The following is a 25,990-nucleotide window of genomic DNA, read 5'->3' as shown; positions in this document are numbered from 1 at the left end:
ATTTGTTTGTTTGTTTTGTTTTGTTTTGGGTTTTTTTGTTGCTTGTTTTGTTTTGTTTTTCAGAGATTCCGTACCAATAACATTTAGCGTGACTCATAAGTATCTGCTTTTGGATATTATGTATCAGGAATCAAATTCCCTATTTCTAACCCAAACATGGCAGGTTCAAGTTTTTAGTTATTCACACATATATCACATGAAGTGACGAGAGCCATGTAATATATTGCAGAGCCATGTCATTCACCTCTGACTGCCTGAATTGCACTTTCCCACTAGTTTGTCTCCACCAGAACCAATCACTTAGCAATCAGATATTTAGTGTCTTCTTACATGCACTATAAAAAAAAAAAATCACACATTTTTTAATAAAATCTATTCCATCTACTTCCTCTGCCTTGAAGTTCTGGCATTCTTCTAGTGTATGTGTGTGGGTGTGCTCTAATCCATTGCTGAAAAGAAAGTGAACCCCACCTCTCATGTGAAGACAGCAATAATTAGACTTTGAGAAGTTTTTTTTGCTTCCTTTAATGTTCTAAAAAACTCATGGTGTTCCTTCAAAGAAAAAAAATGTGAAGCTTAGAAGTGGGTGGTGGGCTCTGCAGCTCCAGGCTGCTCCTCACTGAGCTGGCTCTTTTGGGTCCTGTTTTGAGGTTCTAGCCTTTTCTTTAAGAATTTTGGCACCTGAATCAGGTTCTGTGATGGGGACCAGTCACCTAAAATGTTTGGGACTTCAACTCTGGCACTGTGTATAGCCCCAAATCATTAAATTGAAGCTATTAAGTAATGTTTAGAGGTTACTAGCACTTATTAGCTAAAGTTTTATTAACCCTTCAGTGTCTATGTAGTTAGACTCGATGAACCTAAGGACATAATTTTACATTCTCTTGTGCCAGGCTGCACTTTGCTGCCCTTTGTCTGATAACACCTCTCACTGAGGAGTGTCACCTTGCACTGATTAGACTTGTCCACACACTCTATGCTGCAGCAAGCACACTTTGGCCTCCCTAGCGCTCAGTTTGGTGCACAGTGCTCACTGCTTGGTGGAGGTACTAGTGCTAACATGCTAGGGTGAAGGATGGATGTCATTTGCCACAGCCAAGGTCTCATCCCAGCACAACCCTCCAGTTGGGGTCTGTCAGCACTTGGAGAGACCTGGCCTCCCTTCCTGCAGTTTTACCCTCTGATGTGTTTATAGGCAGCAGTCAAAGTCCCTCTGTGCAGTAATTTCTGCTGAATTAATAGTTCTTATGTTTGCAGTTTCTCACTGCTGTTCTTTCACTGCTTTATAATGTCAGTGAAAATAACACATTGGACAGAAACTGAGTGTTTGCTTGTTTATATAAATTCTCTGTGTTCCCCAATGAGCTGAAATTCATTTAGATGTAAGAAATTAGGTAGACCTCAACCACAATCTGGAAGATATGTGAAAAAGGAGATTGAAGACAGTGGTTCAAAATCTACTGCTTCAAAAACTTTTTTTGGGCTAATTTTATTCATTTTGACTGAGATAGGTTATTGTGGTCATGACAGTGTGATGAATCATTTCAGTCAGAAGTCTGTGGGCTCAGAGCCCCTGTGGAGTGGAATTGGAGACAGCAGCCTCTCTGATCAGCAGTCTTTTCATGGGATCACCTGCTTCCCTTCCTTTCCCTCTTCAGTCTGCCATGTTTTCTCTCATCTCTCACATATCTCGGTCAGCTGAGACTATATTCTGCTATTAATCAAATGGTTTCACCAGATTACCTCTTCCGATGCTCCATAGTTGAGATTTTCTGTTTACCACCCTCCCTGCAGAAACCTGCTACTCTGTTTTAAACCTATTCTTCAAACCTTGATCACCTTCCATATTTATGGGATTAGTGCTATTTGGCATATCCTTGATATCAGGCTGAATCACCACCACCACTCACCACAAACAAACAGGTATTACCACTCACCAGCAATCCCCAGGCAGGGCCAGTCCCTTGTAACCACAGTTAAATTGCACAGAAGTCCCTAGGAGGAATGACAGGTCATTATGATTACTTTGAAACGGAGTGGTTTTAAATATTTCCATGAAGATGTACTGCTCTTTAGCTGTGTGCTTGCAGACCTCTCCAGCTGCAGTCCAACATGCTGTTCTCATCACAGCTCAGCAGGCTCTGTCTCCTGAGCTTCACCATCCCATACCCAGTTATCCTGTGGCTCCTGTTCTGACAGGTGTTTGCTCTGTAAAGAGCTGGCTCTGTAAATGGCACCACTGCCTATAAACGTGGCTAGGCTGAGCCAGATCACTTTGGCAGGTTGGAAGTGACTGCACAGGGAGGTTTGGTTTCACTCAGTGTGTTGGGGGGGGAGCAGCAGGAGCTCCAGTAACCTCTCTGAGTGACTTAGCTGCAGTTTGAACCCCACATCCATGTGCACCATCCACCACCATAACCACAGCAGAACCTGTAGGGTCCTGTGACTACACAGGACATGGACTTGGAGATGTGGGACATGGACTGTGCCTGTGCTTGCCCAGGAATAATGGAAAACAGCTACACCTCAGTGTGTCTGCTTTCTCAAACCAGCAACAGGCTGTGTGCTCCAAGGGCTGCAAACTTTGGCAGATGTGTCTGCAGAGACACTGGCAGCTTTTGAACAGGGCTTCCATGTAGACAGCTATTAGCAGCTGCACAGAAATTTTTTAAAAGTCAGGTATTAGATAATTCTGAAAGACCTTAGTAACTGAGAGGAAAAATGTACCACTTGAATATACAAAGAAAAAAAAGTTGGCAAATGAAGGCAAAACTAATTTCAGAAAATGTTGAGTCAAAGGCACAGACCATTAGCAATGTCCATGCACAGCCTGTCATAACTTGCTTTCATCTCTGCCTTGGTTTTGCTTTTCCTGTAGGAAAAACTGCCTTCAGGACCCAGTGTGCTTTAAGTTTTCCACAACTCAGTGGTCTACAATTTCAAATCTTCACTTGTATTTTTAAAAGTTTGGAATGAATCTTCTAGAGGTGGTGACACAAACCAGTCATGCGATATTTAGCAATTACACAAAAATTTCATTTGGAAGAGGTAAGGCTTATATTTGTCCCCAATTTAATAAATTAAATATTTACTACAATTATGAAGTAAGATATTTTCTTAATATTTAGATGCACCATCTTCTATAATACTTTTAATTTGTATCAGGAATCAACCTATAATATTTAGCAAATGCAAGTGCAATCCATTAATGAAAGGGTACCTGTATGATATAAAATTAATTTTTCCTTTTACCAAACAAAGATATCAAATTTTTGGACCAACCTCAAAAAATTAATCAGAACTCTGACTTATCAGGGTCAAAAAAATACTATAAGTATATCCATGAACATAAAGCCTTTATATAACTTTTCATGTTTATATTTGTGTATCCTTTCAGATTTCAAAATTAACTGAAATTTAAGGGCTGAGCATATATTTTAAGAGCCACTTCACTGCTGAATGCTTAGTTTATAACTTCTGACCAGAGCTGTGGATACCAAAATGCTGACTATTGCACAGCCTAGCATCTGCATCTAAGCTCTTCCAAAAAAATACTGGTTATAGTGCTGTATGCCTAAAACAGGAACTCTTAATTTAGTCCCAATGAAACACTAATGAGTGAAGTGTTTTACACACCAGTGCTCCCTCTCCCTGAATTTTAGTACTTTTCCCGAGAACTATGAAACAGTGTTGTCACTCATGTGAGCAGTTCACAGCAAGGAAGCCTCTCCTGCATGCCAGCATCTGTAAATTTTCTTTTGAAAGTGCAACAGGGATCATGGTTTTTCTTTCTAATAACAGCATAGAGGATGTGGGGAGAGCAATTTAGCCATTAGTCCTGCAGCTAAACTGCAGGAGGCTCAGTCTCCCTGCATATCTCAGCTCACTGGGGGTCAGTAAATGGAGAGCCCATTTTCCCAGGGTGGTAAATAGTGGTCATTCCTCAGATAGTGGAAAATGGTCTCTGTTGCGTACTGGAAAGGGAGACCCCATTCTCCAGGCAGTTGGAGAGTTCACTTTGGAGAAGGAATGGGTCTGTCCAGTCCTTACAACCTGCCTCACCCATCACAGCCTGCTTCTCTATTTTACCCCATGGAAGTTTAATTTAGAAAAGACCTAAAGAACTCAACAACCATGACTTTTTGTGCCCTTTTGCAACCTGAGTGCTCTAACAACAGGCTTAGAGTCATCTTGTTCTGTATTTTCCTCCTAGAAGATCTTTAATACTTTTATAGAAAATGGAAAACCTGTGGTGGGAGGGCTTTAAGTGTGCTCTTCTCTACCTGGATAGTTTAAAATTTAGGAGAGCATGTAGAAAAGATGTTCTATATAGAGCTCAGTATTCTCTGTTTTCCCACAAGCTCTTATCCTCAAAATAACGAATAGGTGAGGAAGGTAAAAGCTCCTACTCTGCTTATGTTTAGAAAAAAGGCAAGGATGTTTGTGAAATTGTTTTCAAAATATACTCTTGTGTCTTTCAGGTACTGTGAAGAGCAGGTCCTCATTTGTGGATTTAGCACTTTGGTGGGACTTTGACATTGGTTTCTTTGGCTGAGAGACCTCAGGAGGTTGTATGCACATAATGACACAGATTTTTTGACACCTGGGGAATTTTTATGGTAAATGTCTGCATGCCTCCTGATTTAACTACAACAAATATCTAGAACTTGTGACAACTTCAGTGTTGAACATGGCATTCAGGATTTTATGGGACCCCTGCTCTAACCCCTTATTTCAATCCCTGTCTCAGAGTGACTGAGATCTCAAACAGCATGTGAAGCTTTACCTGGAGTATGGACCCCTTCCTTAGGGCCAGAATGCTTAAGCTATGAATGATTTGTGTTAAAATAGGTAATTTTAACTCTGTAAAGTGAATGGTGAACTGGCCTTCCACAATGGTACCCATAGCACACAGCTGGACACCATTTCTAAGGAGAAAGGAGAGCAGGTTCACAGGCCAGGAAGACCAAGTACAAAGGAAATAAAAAACAAAAATAAGAGGAAAGGTCAACAAATCAACTGTGAGATTTTGAAAGGGGTTGGTGGTGAGAGATAACACTAGGCTACACATCTGTGATCATTCATCGGTGGACACGTGAGACTGTTTTTGGTTTTTTAGTGAGATGAACAAACAGACATGCAAACCAGGCACTGAGCCTGGGTTCTTATGCACTTCTCAGCCAGACTTACAATCCTGAGCATAATATTGCAATACCTGTTTGTTTTGCAGCTGGTTTGTTTTTTGGCTATCTGTCTGTCTGTGAAGATTTGTAAGACAGATGCAAGACTGTTTGCAAAAAATCATACATACTCTGACTGTGCTCACAGAAGGATAAACAAGGAGATATCAACAAAGCCAGATATAAAAAGGAGCTTAGTCAGGACAGGTCACAGCTTTTGTGCTGTAATCATTCCTTCTGGCTCCATCACTTCTATCTTAAGAGAATAGTTGCTTATGCCAGCATATTTGGTCTATACAAAAATCCTAGGGAGAATGATTCATTCAGCCATGTTGCCAGCTGCAGTGCTTTTATTAGTGAGCCTTGCAATATTTGATGGTTTTCTTAAAACATCATATACTAATGTGGTTGAGTGAAAATCACTGTTTGCTTTTAAAAGATTTGAAGTTTTCAAGGCCTTACAGTGACAGAGAAAAAATTGTAAAGAAGGCAAGAACAAAGGAAAGAAAGAGAGAGAAAGTAAGAAAGAAAGAAAGAAAGAGAAAGAGAGAAAGAAGAAGAAAAAGAGAAAGAGAGAAAAAGAAAGAAAATTTAAAGCATAAAGTCTATTTTGATTATCGCTTTTGGATTTTTAATCATGAGACCTGAATGTCAAGAGCTGGCAATATTGCAGGTGTGGAAGGCTTCTGAGTGCCCATTTTCATCACCGTTTGGTCCCTGGGAGAGGCCTTTTTTTATATATGTATGTGAGGAAGCTTTTACTCTCTGGCGGTAGGAGTTTCACCTGATGTCAATTTAAAGAGACAGGTGATTTCTGCAAGTTGCAAACTAATGTGCCATAATTCCCCAAGGTATAAATTAATACAAAATATATGTCTAATAATATAAGGTACTAGACAAAGAAAGCTCATCCTGAGAAGCAGAGCTGTAGTGTTGAATTCTTCTGTAATCAAAATATGCAGGCACCTCGAGGGAATGTCTCCAGATGGCTGATTACCCATTAAAATCTCAAACCTTTGATATGGGTCTATAGAATGGATCACCTCCCATGAAGAGAGACTATTTTCAATTTCCTTTATATTTATGGTTATTGGTTTGGCATGGAGTGGGGAGGGGAAGATCCATTGTAGTAATTCCATCCTTAGTAGGTTTGCTTATTTTCTTTAGGGATGAATAAATGGGGAAGACTCCTTCCCAAATTATTTTCATTTACTCAGAATCATTTTGATATTGTTGTTTTCCTGTTTATAATTCTCTGTAGTTCAGTTTGCAGCTCTTCTTTATGGTCAGCACAATTTCCCCTACTGTTTGATTTCCACACACCTGATGTTAGAGCATTTGGCCTCACATTTTCCAAAAGGATCCCTGCTATTGCAGAATGAACAGTGCTATTTAAAGCCAAGTGTTGTCTGGTTTAGCTGAAATAAACCTTTATAAACAAACCCAACTGTACTATGATAAGCATGCAAGTCCCAGGGGGATTAAATGTGGCTGGATTTAGAAGATCCTCTCCTTGCTCCTGTTCTGTAAGTGGCTTTTCATACATGATTTTACTTCCGTATTACATGCATGTTTAAAATTTTCTTGTAATTTGCAGCCCTGTCAGGCAGGGTTTGTCCCTCTCTGGCACTTGTTCAGTGCCCTGCTTCACAGGAGAACTGAGAATGAGCCTTCACTGAGATACAGGCATGCTATGAGGGATTGGAGGGCCAGCAGTTGAGACATAAGGAGTTGAAATTCAATAAAGCTTAGAGGCGTTCATTTTTTTCTACACCAAAACAAAATGCAGAATTTTTTTGTTTTGTTCACCTATATTCTTCAAATTATTGAATTGGGAAGTGTTGGGAGATGTATCTTATAGAATTGAAGAAAAAAAAAATAGAAAAAATAAAAAAAGGGCAGATTCACAGAACTGGAAGCAAAGCAAAGCAAAAGTGACTAAAAGCAAATCTGTGACAAAAGCACTCAGCCAAGGTGAGCTGGGTTCCTCAGAACTGTCTGATGGTGGTCCATATTTCCTAGGTGCTTCAGAGGAATGGTCATGCACTGCCATTGACAGATTTTGTGGGTGAAAAAGTCTGTGCTGCCTATAAAACTGCAGTTTTCAGATGGAGCTTTTCTATAGTTGGAATGTTTACAGCCTCTTTTCCGCATGAAGACTTTCCAGTGTCTAATATTAAAATCCAATATATCACTAGCAGGCTTTTTAAATCTAGTCACCTATTTCTGGGAAACACATTCATTTGGGATTGTTGCATGGATGGCTAATGGGTTAAAAAGTCATTAAACACATTCACATGCAGGCAGTGGCATTATGAAAGCCTTTTTCCTGAACTTTCTAGAATAAATTCACCTTCAATGGAGATAATGCAAGAGATTAAAGGCCTGTTTGTTCAGGATAGATTTGTTTCTTAAATGGATTTTCCTGTCAGTGAGTGAGTAACCTTAGAAGTGTGACAACTGCTAGTATGCAATATTACCTGTGAGTCTGCTGGTGAGGAGGGATAAACTCCTCATGACTTTCAATAGACACTGCATATTTTTGTAAAAGATCAAATCAGGTCTGAGTTACTAAGTGAAAGGGTGAAATTCCTGAGTGAAAATCTATGGCCTTTGTTATACTTGGGGTCAGACAGGATGGTCACTTCTGAGTTTAAACCTACAAGTGGAACTTCATTAAATAGCAGTGCTCAACTCAATCCAGTCTGCTTTTTCATGTAGGCTCTTTTTTCCTTTCTTGTCTCTTTAGAGCTTAAGCAAATGCTTATGAAAACTTTTAATTAAGTTTTAGCTGCACCCTAAACCTTGCATAATCCCAAGATCACAGCTGACATGTTCATTTGCAACCACAAGATCTGGAAACTAAAGTTAGTCCTGCTTGAAGTCAAAAACTGCTACAGTTGAAAGGCAAGAATATCTAGGTAGTCTAATAATCCTTTCTAAAATGAAAGAAAGAACATTGAAGCTCTTGTGTCTATATAGAATATTCTACATAGTATGCAGAAAATGTTCCTGTTGGCAAACACCAGCATTCCATTTTTGTGCTTATGAAGAGCTACTTTGATAGACCTAAGTTTGGAGGAAGTGGCGAGATGATCTGGGTTTCAATTTTGAACCAGAATTAAAAAAATAATTATAGGCTACTACATCATAGCACAGTAAAATTTTACATCAGACAAAATGTTGGACTCTAACTTTGTGCTACAGTGTCAAGAATAGTAGCTGTGTCTGAAATCAGATTTATTTAATCTGGCACAGGCAGAGCCCTCTTCCTATGAGGTGCAGTGGGGTATCTCATACATTTTACCATATTACCACCTGCAAGAATCTGACACAAGGGATGAGTCTCTTCCTTTGTGTTGCTGGTATAGAATAATGGGTTTAGGGGCCCATGGCAAAAATGAATGGCATGTTACTGAAAAAGGATAATGTTCATGAAGTGAAAGGTAAAGCTGAATGTGAAATACTCTGAGAGGAACTGACCACAAAGCCAAATCAGAAATATTTAAAGAAGAAAAGAAAAGCACTGCAAGGAAAAACAAAAGGGAATCTCCATCTGAATTCAAATTGGAGGGAAAGCTCCTCCTTTATTTAGTGATGCAGGGTTGGATTAGTACTGGGATGGAAGATTCAGCCAGCCATGCCAAAGACTGTTTAAACTAACACCTCCTAGGAAAGTGTTATGACTTCTAGAATCTTTGGTAAGATTTACAAGACCAGTAAATTCTGTTCCGTTCCTGATGAAGGAATCAAACTTTTATTGTGGCTTCAGCATTTCATCACACAAGTGACTGTTGTGACTTTTATGCTGGAAAATCACTTCCACTCTCTTAAAATCTGGCTTAATTCTTTGAGTTGCTTCCTGAAATGGTTCCACCTAGAAACACTGTAGAAAATTTGCTGCAGAACAGCACAGAGAAAATGGCTGAGGAAATAGCACATATCAAAACCAAAATGGTTCTGAGAAGGAAATTCCACTGAAGGAAGGACCACCGTCCAGGATTCAGGGTGGGTGCTTAGGGCAGTGACATGAGCTGAAAAAGTCCTGGTTCAGACACACACACTGGAGGTAACCACTCATATCAAGCACTTTGGGGACCTCTAGATTGGCCTCCCACATTTTTAGACCTCCTTCTTTTATATCAAAGTCTAAAAGAAAACAGATATTTAGCACAATGCTGTATTTTAGGAAAATTTTCATAATATTTTTTAAGTCTAATCTGTCTCTGCCTATGGCAGGAGGTTTGATACTAGATGATTTCGCTAAGGTCCCTTCCAAACCAAACCATTCCATGATAAATGTGGAACACAAAGGAATTTGACAAGTTTCATATTTGCTGTGAATGGAATTGCCATTCTCCATTCAGCATTTTTATTTTTAATTTTTTTTCCAAATGTCCTTTCTCTCCTTACCACATCAGAACATTTTTAGGAGCTATATTTCTAAATTACCATCTTCATCCTTTTTCCCCAGGAATCTGAACCAAGCAAAGGTGGAAGGAAGTGGGAAGAATACCACCTGGGAAACTTTAAGGGTTCAGAGACCACAGACTTCCCATATGCATACAAAACCTCAAGTAGCATTCATGACTGTTGTAAGCATTGCCTGAGGGTCAGGAACACATCAAACCAAGGTTTTATTCCAGTGGTTTTGAGGTTTGAGGTGAGTGTTGTGCTGCTCTGGTAGCATCCTGAGGGGTGGAGTGTGGGCAAACTGGGAGCAGGATTTATTTGCTCCAAGTGCATTAGTGTACTCCTGAACAGGGGAATGATTATAAGGCAACTTTACAGTAAGGATAAATGTTTTTCTGTCTTTTAAATGCATATGTCAATGGCATATTTGTTGTTGCTAGCATTAAGGTCTAGAGAATAATAAGAAAAAAGGACAATATTGTATTATAAGTTTCTATTTCCCACTGATCTGTAATAAAAAAATGTCATGAATTATTTACATAGCAAACAAAGAGTTGTAAATGCTTAGAGGGAAATGAGTTAATTCACCACTCACATAATTTAAGCTCTGTTATATAGTAGTTAATTTGAGACCACCCATTTTTAAAATTGTGGTTTAGAGAGATTAAAAAAAATCTTATGAAATTGAATTTAAACAACCCAATAATTATTCTGGTTTGGCTCTTGTATTTATTTTTGTAGAAGAACTCTCACTGATAGCTGCCAGCTATTCAAAATAATTTACTTTAAAAATCATAGCAGGGTAAATGAATACCTATAAGTAATTGATCTCTATGGTCGATTTTTCCCTGTAGAAGAGTAACCACCCAAGTATATTATTTGTATTGCAGACAAAAAAAAAAAATCTATATTTAATTAATGTAGTGTTTTAAATACACCAGCAAGAAAAAATACAAATAGAGAAGCTAACTCCTTCATCTATATATTTAATTGTTTTTTATATAACTTTCATATATATCTTCTGCCCTGGAAGCTACATGGAGGATATAGAAAATTTTTCAAGAAGGTAATGAAATTTAGTTGGAAAAAAACCATTTTCTTGGAATTAAAAAAATCTAATAAAAATATAAAACAAGTGTTTAGTTGGCTCAGTTTCATGTGAAAATTTAAAATTACTTCTTGTTTCAAAAATTACAGAGTGGCATTACACTGGAGAAGCACTGTGATGGATACGTCCTATTAGCATGTCTATTTTACTTCTGGGATGAGAAGACTAAGTTACCGTATTGTTACATATTTCTCCTGTGAGTGATAAGTGAATTCAAATCTCTTTCTTTTGCTCTTCTTCCTAATTGGTTGCCCCAGGTTTTCCTTGTGCTGCTGAGATTTTGATTTTTTAAAAATCTAACAAATATGTTGATATACTCAAACGAAAGGTTTTATGTAAAGGAAAAAGATTGTTGCTCTGAAGACATTATTTGGATGAAAAGGAATTCTTTCCTTTTTGATAATCTCTTCCTTCCTTCCTGAATACAGTTTTTATGGCATCCCAAATAGGCCTCAAGGTCACACTGTGAATAATCCAAGACTGGGACTTTGAACTGGTTTTGAAAACTAAGAAGCTCAGTAGCTTTTTAACACCTCCTTATTTTTCCACATGCCCCAGCACATCTTAGCTTTGGAGCTATGCAATAAAGAACACTCCCAATGAACTTTGGATCTTATATCTAAGCAGTTCCCTTTCTTCTTTTCTTTTCTTCCCCCCTCCTTTTCTTTTGTTTCTTTATTTTTAAAATTTTTATGCCAGAAGTCTAATCTTATCATGCTAACGGCATGGGATGTTCTACAGTTTTTTACAACACACCTACAAATGTGATCAAATCTCGATACCCTTGTTCTCTGCACTGACAATCTTTTTTTCTCCTCTTCCCCCAGCTCACTGTCAGCATTCCTGCTGCTCAGATCACACCTGGGACCCTCTCGCCGACCCCTTTCAAGATTTCTGGGGAGAGATGAAAACACTTTGAGCGAAACAGGAAGTTCAGCAAGTCAAAACATTGTCTCTGGTTGGGGTTATCCATTTGTCAGGAGTGCGTGTTTTTACCTGTGCTGGCATTCAGGAGGTCCAACGCAGCCGAGCGCGGCGGGTGAGAAAGGAAGGGAAGCAGAACTTGCCAGCAGCACTGCTCAGCCAGGAGATGAAATGGGTGAGTTCCTGCAGCACACAGGAGCAGGTATGCTAGCTAGGGCTGAGCAACACTTAACACCTTCGGGGAAAAGCAGAAAGTACCTTTCAAATGGCAGAGTGAAATGTTTGACTAGATCACCTCATCTAGAGCTGCCCGGGAGTCCTCTGGTTGAACCGTTGCCCATCAAAGCTCTCATGGCTGGTATGGTCATGAAATATTTTGGAGAGAAAGTTTATCTGTGTCCACATAAAAGATTGGAAAGAAACCATCTGTGAGCCCTGCAGTCCACAGGAGCATGACTTTTGGGCCAGACTGTTTTGGCATAAACACTGAAAATCTTTTAAAAAGTAATATCCTGTCACTTTTGCACTTCCATTATATTAAACTGATTTTCTTTACTCACAGTGGGATTTCAAATTAATTTGTAATTATACACACCATGAGGGGATGAGAAAAAATGACCTAATTATAGACCAAAAGGATGCCCTACAGCTATCATCCAATTACTCCAACCATCTGAGTTCTTAAGCAAAATGATGGGTTTAATCCTTCCTTGGTCACATCTAGTTGTAATTTGCCACTGAAAGCTATAAATTCACTTTCAATATTCATTCCCATTTTATAAAACTCCCTACTAATATAACTTAGGATAGAAACAGACAATGAGAATGGGTCACAATTGCAGATATCCATCTAGACTTTGGTCTAGCACACATGCCCAATGTGACAATTGAGTGAGGAAGAAAATCGTGGCATCTCTGCTGTGTCACTCAAACAGTAATAATCAGCTACAATTAGGCAGATAGAAAACTTTTAAAGTAATAGAAACACCAGAAATGCCCATTAACAAGTGCCCATTAACAACCTCCCAATTTCAACCTTAACTTTCAGTACAGGCTGAAGAGTTCATGAAGAGCAACAGTTGTACAGATGTACTCATTTTAATAGTGTTTGCACTAAAATCTTACAGTAGAACAGGAATAACAATTAAGGTGAGGGAAGAGACCTGATACGGCAAAGATCAGTCCTCTATAAAGAATCTGCTTTTTGGTTCATTGACAGTTGTGTAAACTATTTACACATTAACACAAAATATATTTTCTTAGTTTTTGTGCTAATTAAAAAAGGAAATCTAAACTCTAAGTGAAATTCTAACACAAACTGCTGTATTAAAAAAAAAAAAAAAAAAAAAAAAAAGACAGCTTGGGGTGGGGTGAAGAAAATTTCTCCAAGTGAGGGAGGAGGGAGAGCTAGTAGTCTGGTAATGAGGGTGTTCACACACAGTTTGGATGAGCACTCAAAAATTTCCTTCTGCTTAACCCTCACTAAAACTGAGTGATGAGGATATATTTCAATCCCTTGTGGAAGTTATAACCTTTTACAGAAACAGAAATTCCAACTCTACCAGCAAACAAAGTCAAGCAGTCTCTTGGCCAGCTGAATTTCCAAGCTATTATGTCTATACTAATTTTCTGATCCATTAGTTATTTGTACAAAATGAATCAACTGCAGCTGGTAAGATATGGAGAAATTTACTCCTGTGGCCAGATAGTATTTGGATAAGGGAAGTGAAGCTAACTGTCTCTGGAGATAGAGTTCTTGGTTTTGTTTTTAATGAGGAATGGCCTTTAATAATCCTGGTTCCTTTAGCAGCACTTCCTCTGCTTGTCTACTTGTAGGCACACAGTTTGCATTTATTTCTGTTTATTTTCACACACTGGAAACACACTTTATCTGAGTGAAAGAAGACACAGTTATGCTTAAGTATCTATGTACTTTGCAGCTATTTGCTTTGCAAGTTATTTTGGTCAATAGTAGGTATTTAACAAGCGTCCTGTTAAAACAGACCTGTAGACTGGCAGACCTTGTGTATGATTACTATGTCAGCTATTGGTTGCCATCACTGCCTCGCTCTTTTTCTGGACTGCTCTTGATATTGTTGTCTGGTTAAAAGTTTGGAAGTTAGGGTTATTCCTCTGTGGGTAGATTGAGGGTGAAGTTGTCTCCCTTTGAAGTACCTCTGTTTACAAGTTCAGAGCCCTATTTCTTTGAACAAAAGGGAACTCAAGTAGCCTAATCCAGTTTCCCACCTCCCAGCATGCAGGTATTTTCCAGACAGCCCATACAGTATCTCTCCAAAGATTCAGAGAGGTACATGACAGCCAACCTGATTGTGCAGAAAGCAAAAATCTATGTGTCTTTCCTGGTCTGTCTTTAGCCCAAAGACAAAATTGAGTCTCCTGTGCAGATTGGGACTGAGCAGGACTCCTGCAGATGTTCAGAGAATGGAGACATTTCCAAAACTCTTGGTTTGTTCTCAGGGAACCAAAACAAAAGTCCTGAGCTGTCTTACTGCTTCCAAAATTAAGATTTTTAGCAAAGAGTAAGACTGGGAAGGAGAGAAAAATACTTTTGCTCCAGGAACCACTACAGCTGGATGGAAATACAATATTTTAGGCATGCAAATTCTTCCTCAGCATGTTATTCACCCTATAAACCCTACATATCCCTGTGCTATTGAGACTACAACGGCATTCATTTTACACATATTCTCATGGTCAAAAAATATATGGTGAAGAGAATTAAAATTACTGCTGGCTCTGACTTTGTTTTGGCTGAAAATGTGTCTGTGTTTTGAATTTTTAGGTTGAAGTTACTGAACTCTTTCCTACATGTAGCTAAAAATACAGTAGATAGCTATCTTCAGTGCTGAGTTTTAGGAGTTTAAACTTGAATCTGGACTAACAGAATTCATCACTTCTGTTCAGAGTCAAAACTTCTGCTTTTCATTGGTAGATTCTCTCACTGCAATAGCCACTGCTCCATAGTTTACTTAAGTTATCTTCTATAGCTTTTGTAATACATGGTTCCCATAAGCATGTGTTTCTGTGAACTGGAAAAAATAGTCTCAATAGGATATTTCTAAAATATTCCTGAAAGAGACAGTATTTCTCTGACTTGAATACAGTCCTTATTTTGTTAATGGTTAGCTGTGAGGAGAGTTGCACCAGGTCCATTCTTGAACAGCTCCATGGGTTTTTCTTTAAATGCACTAAAACTTCCTTCTCTCCATGATTTTGCTGCTGTCACTTATGTGAACAACCCTGTTGATTTCAAAGTAATGTCTTGCATAAAAAATTGATTATTTGAACAATGAAGTGATTTAAATTGCTCTTGTGAAGTGGTCCCAGTTTTGTCCCTTTCTGTGAATTCTGACGTGAATACGTCCTAGCTCTGAGAAACCAGTTCATCTGATACGTGCTAAGATTGTTACCTGTAATATTTCAGCATTTTGTATTTGCTGCAGTGTTTACTTCTCGTTGCCTCAGGAAAGGTATAGCTGTGGGTCTGCCATCTGCCTATAATTTTTATTTCTGATAAGCTATGTGAAGAATTTATTTAAATTTCACAGCACTTTCTGCCTCATCCCTTAAAAAATTATCCTCTTTAGGCATTTACAGTATTATTCAGTCGCATTCTGTTCTTACATATTTAAAAGCATTTTTTGTAGTTTTGTAGTCTTCTGTAAAATCTTCATTTTGCTTCTCTTATCTATTTTTCCAACTCTCTGATTTAAGTATTAATTTTAGTGATTTTTAAAAAACCCTTTGGGGGACCTTTTGGATTACTCTCCTATTTACTTCTGTTTCGCTATTAAACATTTACTATTTTTGAATGCCTAGAATTAGTTGTAATGAAATTCTGAGTGTACTTGATGCACGTTCATGTGTTTTGACTTAATTTTATACTTTAGAATTAATCGCTTTGCTGTGCTACAACATAGCTCCAGTTGTAAACTGCTAGTTGTGCCCCATTCAAAAACAAAGTCTACTTTAATTTTTGTGAGCTCTTTTGTGATAATAACTAAAAACTTCTTAAAAAGTTTATTATATATGTCCTTTCAGAAAAACAAAGGAAAGAAATTCCTGAAAAAAATCCTGGTTTATTTCCTTTATTAAACCTTTACTTGAACACCATAGCTGTGTTTTTTAAATTCCTGTGTGTTGCCACTGCAGAGATGGTGGGAAGAAAACTTTTTTCCAAGCTCTGTTTATGTATTGTAATACTCACCAACTACAGCTGATGCTGTTATTTGGCTTGTCTCAACCATAACTTGAATCAAAATGGGTCTTTACTTCCAATAGTGGCAGGTGGAATCAAGTTGTCCAGTGGGTCAAGACAAACCCAGATTCATTCCATGATGCAGCACAGTCCCAGAGTAGGATGTTTTGTGTGCTGGTAGTGGGAAAACTTCAAATTTCATTGCAGGTGCATCCTTTCGGATGGCACAAGCACTGGCACAGAGCACAACTCTCACTGGGACGTGAAAATGAAGGACAAAACTGCAAGTGGAAGAGTGTAGTCTGGAAAATGTCTTTACGGTATTTGAAACTAAAGTGTCTCCTGAAAATGATATGGCAAAAGAATTTTCAGCTCTGAAACTGTGAGGGAAAGTATATTCCAAAGCTAACTTATTGGAAACAATTTAAAGATCCTGATTTTATGATGGAAACTGGTAAAGTAAAAAGAGAAATATCTCTAACAGGTTCATAATTGTGTTTCTCTAACAATTTTTTTCTACTAGTCTTTATTTTTATAGCAATTGGAATGTTCTTGGGAGGGTTTTGAAAAACTTTCAATGTCTTATAAATATTTGAGGGTTATGATTTTTACTTTGTCTTTTCATCTTTCTGCACATTTTTCTTTAAGTCTAAAACAGAAGTGGAAAAAGAAACACACACCCATTTATCAAAATATTATGTATATTTATATCTATGAAAGTCTTTAAAACATACAAAAAAATTCTGGTACTGGTATTTAATTTTTTATTAAATGGTCTATAATGTTATTTATTATACAAATAGCTTCACAGGCTCCAGAGGAAAAAAATAAGAAAGAAGCAGTCTCTTACACATGGAGTCTGATTTTTTTTGTCTCTATTGATTCTCATTTTAAGTTCAACAAAAGAGAGAAAACGGAAACCTGCATATCAGGTGTATAAATATCTGATATGACCTGGAACAATGTTGCACTTCCAATTGCTTTATCAGATGCAGAAAACATGGTCTTACACTGCACTGTGCAGGAAAAAAAAATGAGGAAAATAACTTTTTAGTTTTCTTGTAGGAAGTTATTTTATCAAGACATAAGGCCTACCACTCCTTGTTGAACTTACTCCCTGCTGTTCACAGGAATGTGCTGCTGCAGCTCCCTTGGATGCTCACAGTGATATTTCTAAAGCTCTTCCAAGCAAGGGCTGGGATTGACCCTGAGCTCCACAGAAGTGGTGGCATTACTGCTCGAGTCTTGTGGTCCTTTGGTGACTTCTCCAGTCTCCTTGTCCTTCCACGAGCACAGCTTCACAGAGGAGCAACTCTTCCAAACTGCTGAGGTTGGAAGGAGATGGCTAATTGCAGAAAATGGATTCACTCAACATAGGATATCTGTGCTTTTTACATCACTTATGACTAGAATTCTCATGTTCATTGGTTGGGAAAGAATTGTTAGACAGAAATTCACTAGGAAGCAAATGTTTCCCTAAGGAACAATGGGTTATCTGAAGAATGAGAACATACCTGAATTTTTCTGGAGGGATTGATTAAAAGGGGCATTTTTTTGATCACATTTTTTTGATCACATTTTTTTTTGGACAAGAAATCTACCAATTTACTGACTCATCTTTAAGAGTTAAGAAAACAAACTGATTTATAGTTCTCATCTTAACATCTTCAATTTAGCAAAAGTATCTGACTTGGCAGGTTTAATCATCGTTCTGACAATTAAGAGAGACTTTCCCAAAGGCAGTGTCATAATTTCACCTTAATCTTCTAATTATATGGTGCGTATGTACCTCTGTGTAAATTTTGACTCTGATGCCAACTTCCCAAGTACTCTCTTGCTTGAGAGAATGATATAATGCCTTGAGGGGGGGTCTTGATATCTAATTACTGAGAACTTTCCTATCTCTGCATTGTCTAGACTTCAGTTGTATCTTACACCAAAAACCCTGGAGATCCCCAGATAAATACAACACTTTGACTAGCCTGATTTGCAGGAAGAAAAATTTTACGCTAGAGAGTAGTGAATATGTTTTATTTTTCAAGTAGTGCAATGTGAAGATGACATGAGGGTGAAATTAATTTGACCAAATGCAAAAGTCTGTGTATGCAGACCTCTGGTAGAGTAACTTCATGTGAGATTGAGTTCTGAGTGTCTCAGACTTTGTTCATAGGCATTGTAGTCAATGCAGTGATTCATCTCATTCTGAGGTAGCAATCTAAAATAGGCCAACTGGGTTTTAGGTACTGAGATTAGAAAATTGCAGAATCTAAAAGTTAGGTAAAATAAATGCCATCATGACTTTTAGTGCAGCAAAGCTACATTGTGTTGTACTATGAAAATCCAACAAAATTGCAAAATAAAAGGGAATAACCTGTAATATCCATTAGCTTTATATGGATATGTTTGCTATATGCTGAAACCTATAGAAAGTGTTTTTATTGTACATTATTATTTATTTGTATCAAACATTTTATATAATATTTGGAATTTCCCTTGTGTTCCTAAATAAATTTAAAATTATGAACTTTTTAAAGCAAGGGATCTAAAAGAATAAACAAATGGTTTTCATACTGGAGAGAGCTCAGAAAGGACAAATATGCATGATTAAGGGGGATAGAAAACTGATTTATGAAGAAAGATTAAAGGAGCAAATATATATATACTGTAAGTTAACTGAGGCCTAACAAGGAACATAATAATTGTCTTCAAATATTTGACGCACCTAAACACCAAGAATAGAGAGGAATTTAATATTTGGGTTAATTTCAAGAGGAGAAAAATTCTGACATTAAAGTTAAATGTGTTTTAGTTCAGTGTTGCCAGGAAAACCTATGTGCTGCAAGAGAACTAAAGCTGAAAGGTAAGATTTACAAGGTAAGAGGCATGAAGCCAAAAAAGTCTAACAGAAATTATTTAGAAACACTTTATGTTTTAATACTGAATTATAAAATCTTTTCAACCAGAACAGAATGGTACAATTGGTACAAATTGACAATGGATTCTAGTTTTTGTGATTTTTTTTTCTTTTTGCACAAGAAAATAAGATACACCATGGAAAGACCTTGGTGAAATGAACAACTCGTGACATGAGAAGACAAACTAGTTCCTGTTCATATGTAAGTTGGATGCTCTTCAAGTGTCTAAGTTGGCCAGCAATTGCTGACCACAGAAAAAATGGTTTACTCATGAACTGCTGCATGTCTTTACACATTATACAGCTTTGAATAACTAAGCAAAAGCAAGTTCTATATCAAGAGACTTGCCATCATATAGGAAACATAAATTATGTGTTCCAACACTGTGCATAGCCTCCATTGATACGGCCATGAATGGTGCTTCAATTGACCTAATTAAAGGATGGATGCAATATCAGGAGATTCCATGGTTTGAAAAAAGGATCTCCACAGAGGTCAGGTAGATGAAATTGAGCTGGGAGTAGGAATTGTGGGACCATGCACCTGGATTTACAGGAGGAAAGTAAAAGAAGCTGTGTCCTAGGTGGTGTATGTGCTTTTGCCTTGTGAGCTGCAGTGGTGGCTGCATAGCTGTGCAGAGCCCAAACCCTTCCCTTTGCGATTGGATATGTGTAGTCATGTGGTAGAAATTTGTTCAAAAGAGTCAATCCTTCTTCTTTAGTCATTTGTATAGTTTGTCAGAACAGTATTCAAACATTGTCAATCATCTTGAAATCTAACTGGTTTACATCTTGGGCTCTGGACCTATCTATCCTTTTGATCTTTTTGCCTTAAGAATGAGAAGTACATAAATAAACTTTAAAGCAAATTATACACGTCAGAAAGTCCTTAAAAAAAAAAGCTTGAGGAATTCCAAAGTGTTCAATGTTAAAAAAAAAAAAAAAAAAAAAAGAAAGAAAGAAGGCATTTTTGGAAGTGGAACAGCTTTTTAGCCATAGCTGCATGCATTTATGTGGAGAATTTACAGTAATTTCACGATTATAAGCCGCACTGAGTATAAGCCGCACTTCCGAGTGCCAGCAACTTTTCATTCTTTGTCCATACATAAGCCACACCTGATTATAAGCCCCACGTTGCAATACAGAGTGTGATAAAAGGTATCTATTCTATCACCATCTGTTGAGGGTGGGGGCAGTGATCCTTATCTCAACAGCAGATATTCTGCTAATGGGCCATCCATTGAAACCAGGCAGGGCATTGTTCTTTATCTTCTCACAACCCATCCTTCCTCCAGGGGGTTATCTTCTGCTAATGGCCCATTGAGTCCCTGTGTGACTGATAAAATTACCGCATCCCATTGGAAGTTGCTCCAGCCAAGGGGAAGAGCCCAACATTTCTTACCAAGATAAAACAGAGGTTTTGGGACACTAAGGGAGCCCCTTTCTCCACTGGACTCCAGAGGAAAACCGGATTTCTCCACATCACCACTGGACCTCTGGAGGGAAACTGTACCTTCTGCAGGAGCACTGCTCCAACTGAGCCACATCTGTCACTGCAGGAGGATGCAGCCACCGTTTAATGGGACTGCTACCAACACCCTGCCTGACGGGGTGTCAGGTTGTACTCTGACTTTGTCAGGGTTTGGAGTTTGTTTCTTTGTAGTACTGTATTTCTATTTTAATTTCCCTAGAAAAGAACTACAGTAAATTCACGAATACAAGCCGCACTGAGTATAAGCCGCATCTCTGGATGTTGGCAAATATTTCGGTTTTTGTCCATAGATAAGCCGCACACGAATATAAGCCGCTCTGTCGTTCGCAGCGAGGACCCACGTGCAATTAGTAACAGAACCGCGGGAGGGTGGGGTTTACTGGCTGAGCTAAGGCTGTGCAGGCTCGGCCCGCTAGGGGCCGCTGACGGGGCCAGGTGGCCCAGCCCGGTGCTGCCGCTCGGGGCCGGCCACCGCTGCCCCTGGGCTCGGTCACCCCGGGTCGGCGCTGCCCCGTGGTGGCAGGCAGGGACGGAGCTTCCCCCGCTCCTACGGCAGTGGCGGCGGGCGGGGACGGAGCTTTCCCGCGCCCGTGGCGCCGGCAGCGGGCGCAGACAAAGCACCCCCCCCCCCCCCCGAGCCGCGGCAATGGCGGCGCCCCCCCCCCCTCCTCCCCTGGGCTGCAGCAGAGGAGGAAAGAGAGCTCTCCCGCCTCTCTCCCCGCCCCCCGTGCTGCCTGCAGGGAGCCAGGGCAACACGGTAACACTGTAACAATTGCGAAATGCTGGCTTTTACTGGCCGGTGCTTGGCTCGGCACTCTGGCTGGCACGTCTGGGGTTGTAAATGTCAGAAAATTATTAATATATTAGCCGCACCCGACTATTAGCCGCACTTCCGGGTTTCCACCAAAATTTTTGTCAAATTGCTGCGGCTTGTATTCGTGAAATTACTGTATTATTCCTAATTCCCATATTTTTGCCGGAAAGCCCCTTGATTTCAAAATTATAATAATTTGGAGGGAGGGGGTTTACATTCTCTATTTCAAAGAGAAGCTCCTGCCTTTCTCAGCAGACACCTGTCCTCCAAACTAAAACAGCAACTTTTTGTTCTTTGTCCGTATATAAGCCACACCTGATTATAAGCCGTGCTTTGGGTTTGGACCAAAATTTTAGTCAAAATGGTGCCGCTTATAATTGTGAAATTACTGTAATTGTAATTGCTTACTTCTTCATGAGCAATGCATAAACATCAGATGTGGGAAACATATCTGCATGCTTTTACATTTCACAAACCTGCAAGAGGTTGAAAATTTTGAAAGATTTGAAATTTGAAATTTTTGAAATCCTTGCATTGATTAAAAACCTCAGCATCATTTGAAAATAATTTACTCATCTACTTGCTCTGAAGCTTTTCAGATCCTATAGTTTTGATTGCTCTCAGAATGAATAACGAGACAGGTAATGTCATCTAATTTAAGCACACTTGGAATACTGAAGAGAAATGAGGTAGCTTCCTTGTAGCTGAGACCTGGGAAGTGTGGTAAAACACACAGAATTAATAGACTGGGAGAACTGGGGATGTGTATCCTGGAGAACAAAGACTCTGGAGAGATCTTGTTGTTGCCTTTCGATATAAAAAGATGGATCCTAACAATATAAAAAAGATGAAGAAAGAATTTTTACCAAGGCCTGTAGTGACAGGACAGGTGCAATGGTTTTAAAGTCAAAGAAGATATCTTTAGAATAGATATTAGGAAAAAAATTAATACGATAGATGTGATGAGAGTTTGGAAAGATTGTTTAGGGAATTTAGATTTTGTGGATACTTCATAATTGAAAATGTTTAAAGTCAGATGAGGCTTTGAGCAACCAGGTGGGTTGGAGTCGATGGTCTTTGAAGGGCCCTTCCAACCTGAGTAATTCTGTGAATATACTCCAATAAAAATGTGAATGTTTCAGAAAGACCTCCTCCCTTTTCTCCCTCCCTCCATTTGCTTTGATGTCATGGATTTAAACATCCAATTTCTGAGGAAGCAGACCTTACCCACAGGTCCTGGCCTCACCTACGTGGCTGGGCAGGTGGTCACTCCAGCTGCGTATGACCAAGAGCCATGGAGACAGATGAGAAGAGAGAAACTATATAGAGCAAGCTGTGCTTGCTCCACAAAATTTTTATGTCTATTTTTCATTAAATGGTAGAATTAGGAATAATCCTATGAAGTCTTTTTACCATCTCATTTTGGTCAGTTTTACGAAAGCTTGAACATTTAAAAACAGTTGAATAGCCCTCATGATCTATGAATCCTCTCTGGATGGAGCAGCTACAGCTTTCAGCTGTGACACTGAGTACCTAAACTTCATAGGGCGATGACACCATTTGAGTTTCAGTGTTGTGAGATAGCTATTTCTTTGCATTTACTTTGAGTTAGTGTACTAAAGCATCATATGTTTCTTGTAATAGATATCTCATCTTGGGTTTGGTTTGCAGGCTACAATGCCCGAAGTCTAGGCAGATGTTGCACTGTTGGGGCTGAGCCCCATGGCCCCTTTCTGGATCTTCCTGCAGCAGCCAAGTCTCTTGCTGAAGCCCTCAGACAGTGCTGAGCACTTTTGTTGTAACTGCAGTGTGTTCTGTCCTCCTGCCATTTCAGGAGTTAATTGAGAATTACCACGTAACTCTTAAAAGCTGGATCAAGACCTTAGTCTCCACAGTGGACTATAGCTGAAGATTGGAAATAATGTGTCATATAAAACTTCCAGGAGCTGAAATTTAGGCTTCATTCAGTTCCATCTTTAGGGCTGAAGTAGAAGCCAACAGCAGCAGGACTTGGGTTCCAGATCTCAGACTAAGAATGTGGTCTTGGCACTTTGAGCCAGTGCCATTTGTATATATATAAACAAAGAAAATATTGATAGTGAGATAATTATGGATACATAAACCCAGGACATTAGGAAGCCATGTTTATAGGCATTTTTTAGTTTATAACCATACTTTTAAGAATTTCCTGTCTTTTGTTTTAGCCAGACACATGGGACTATTTTAAAGCAGTTTTATTTGTGTGCTCTGTTTCCTTCATGCTTTTGTTTGAGCAGAAGAGGATGGGGATAAAAAAGCAGTCTCCAAGAAAGGTTTACAAAGTTTATGATGCTAGGCTGCGGCAATTCCCTTCTGCACAATTAGGACAATCATAAAAACGCATACACTATATTTTGAAATGTCATTATGACTTATTATGTAAACAGATGATGATAAAATATTGTGAGTCATTATTCAAGCACAGTACATGATAATTGTTTCTTTGGAGACACTGCATTTCTGTTGTGAGCTTTATTTACAGAATTCATTGTAAAAACTTCACAAGGGTACTTAGTGTGTCTTCCCATCATCACATTTCAAAAATAATGATATCAGTCTCTAAGCATGTAAACTCTGAAACAAAAGAAGATCCAATTGTCTTTTTGTGTAAACAAGGGTTGTTTACAATGTTAGATCTTCACCAGTAAGTCTTGATGGAATATGCATGATAATTACAGTTTTACAGTCTACACCTGTGAAATCATAGTCAATGCTTATTCCAAAACATTTAAACCTTAAAAGATAATTTATTTGATATAAAAATTTAAGAACCAATACCATTGTCACTTTGTTCTTGTATTCTTGGAAAAGAATGAGTTTGTAAGTTCTTGCCTTGAGATTTTATTCTCTTCTATTTGCAGTTACTGAATCACAAACAGCACAGAATACTGCAAGGGAAGAAAGAACTCTTGGGTGGATCCCAAGGGACTTCACTGGGTTATGTCTTAGGTTCACACCCTCTTACTCTTGAGCAGGACTCATTGTCACAAATTGTATAGAATTCACTGCCACTGATTGAACCCAAAATGTAGGTGTATACCTCTATGGCATCTATATCTCCATTTGTTCCCATCCAGGGTTCAGATGTACTGGTGGAACACAGGACCATGAAATGTCACAGCACATGTGATTTTCCTTCAGCTGTCACACCTGGGAGTGTCAGTTAGAGAGAACCCTGTGTTCTCTCTGCCAGCTTTATGTGTGCTTCAAATGGCACTAGAAATATAAGTTTAGGCAACCATATCAACATGATACTGGGCATCTCTGGGTGGTCAGCTGTATCCTGGAAAAAGATAAGGCAGGAAAAACAGGTTTACTCACCTCAGCAAGTGCAGACACTGGGACAACGCTGTCTTAGAATTTTGGTGAAAGACATAAATCTTGGATACCTGTAAACATCTCAGATGTCTCAGTAAGATAGAATTTTGTTGCAGTCTTCCTGATCTTCAAGATTCCTCATTAGTCTCTAGCTGATCCCATTAAAGTTTAACTTTCTGTCATTGAATTTCTCCAAAAGTGATATTCTAGAAATGCACAGAACTGTCCATATCTGCAGCCATTTGGAAGACAGGACTGTGGTAGCTCAATGTTTTCCCAATAGCTTTGCAATAAGATAATCTCCTCTGTGCTGTGAGAGGACTCTCCAAACCTCAGTATTTCAGCTGCTATTGGTGTCTCACTGTAGAGTTAAATCTGCAAAGGGAAACAAAGGGGATATTCTCCCAGAATCCAATGCACTTATTAGAGACATAAGTCTCAGGCTTTTCTCAGAAGCAAAAAATTCTTTGAATCCTACTTTGCTCAAACCTGGGCAATTTTCTATTCACTAAGAGGAGAGAAAAGGAAAGGAAAAGCTCAGAAACTCCATTTCTACTTGAAGGAAGGTCAGAATCATAAGAGTAGGTGAGCTCTTAAATCTCTGTGTGCCTACCTGTGGGTTCTAATGGAAACTTAGTTACTGAAACAGGGCTTGGAAACATAACTTTGATTGTATTTGCAATTCTTAGCTTAATTTTTGGACAGAAATCACAAAGTCAGAGAAGAGCAGGGTTACTTGCATTTCTCTGTCTTTCTAGATTTTGACTCATTGACACTTGTGCCAGAGTTAATTTTGTGGGGCCAGAGAGAATGGTGAACCTGCTTATTCAAGAACAAATGACACAAAAACACCAACTAGCTTCTTAGCAAGGTGAGGGATCTTGCAGAGCCAGTGAGACACTGGCCATGCAGAAATGTCAGTGCAGTATTACCTAAAAGCCTTTATAGAAGGCCCCACAGCACACCATGGAAATGCCTAGGCAGAAGTTGATGGTTTCATAAGGATTTGAAATTCACCTATTTATTTTTCTTTTATTTTTCTTTTTCTTTCCTCCCCCCCCCCCCTTTTTTTTTTCTGTATAAGTTTATAAAACACTTCAAAACTATTTGTAGGGAAAACATCTCCATTTGGTTCTCTTTGTTAATACCACTTACAACAATGTAATCTAATGAACACTGTCAAATAAGTTCTGCACTTGTGAAAGAAAAGTTAATATTTCTTTTCACAGTAGTGAGAATGGCTCTGATTTGTATAGCTTGGGAATCTGAAAAGTCTCATCCAGAGCACTGTAAAGGCAGGTAACAAATCCATGTTAACAGCATAAGAGATAAAAAAGAAAATGCAAGGAAAGAATTCTGGGATTTGGAAGGGCAGGTTTTTATTTACAAGCATTCCAACAATTGTTTTGAGATGAATTTAGAACACCCAGCTGTATCTGGAATTTGAACTGCAAGGAATTTCCCTATTTTAACAGGGGATGGAGGAGTAAATGAGTTTCATTTTCTATGCACACATGCATGAACACAGACACTCTAAAGGACACAAACCATTTCAGAAATAATAGTTTC

The 25,990-nt window shown here is 38.7% G+C and overlaps 1 long non-coding RNA gene across 1 annotated transcript; it reads left to right on the top strand.

The window, feature by feature from the left end:
- The first annotated feature begins 2,994 nt into the window (after window positions 1-2,994).
- Window positions 2,995-9,841, top strand: LOC117005650. Its single transcript, XR_004419862.1, has 3 exons — window positions 2,995-3,048; window positions 4,482-4,619; window positions 9,655-9,841. It is a non-coding gene; the product is annotated as an uncharacterized LOC117005650 (long non-coding RNA).
- Window positions 9,842-25,990: the final 16,149 nt, after the last annotated feature.

The sequence above is a fragment of the Catharus ustulatus genome, chromosome 1 (assembly GCF_009819885.2).
Source record: "Catharus ustulatus isolate bCatUst1 chromosome 1, bCatUst1.pri.v2, whole genome shotgun sequence".
NCBI lineage: Eukaryota > Metazoa > Chordata > Aves > Passeriformes > Turdidae > Catharus > Catharus ustulatus.
The sequence above is the reverse complement of the archived record's forward strand: the minus strand, read 5'-3'. Positions and strand labels throughout refer to the sequence as shown.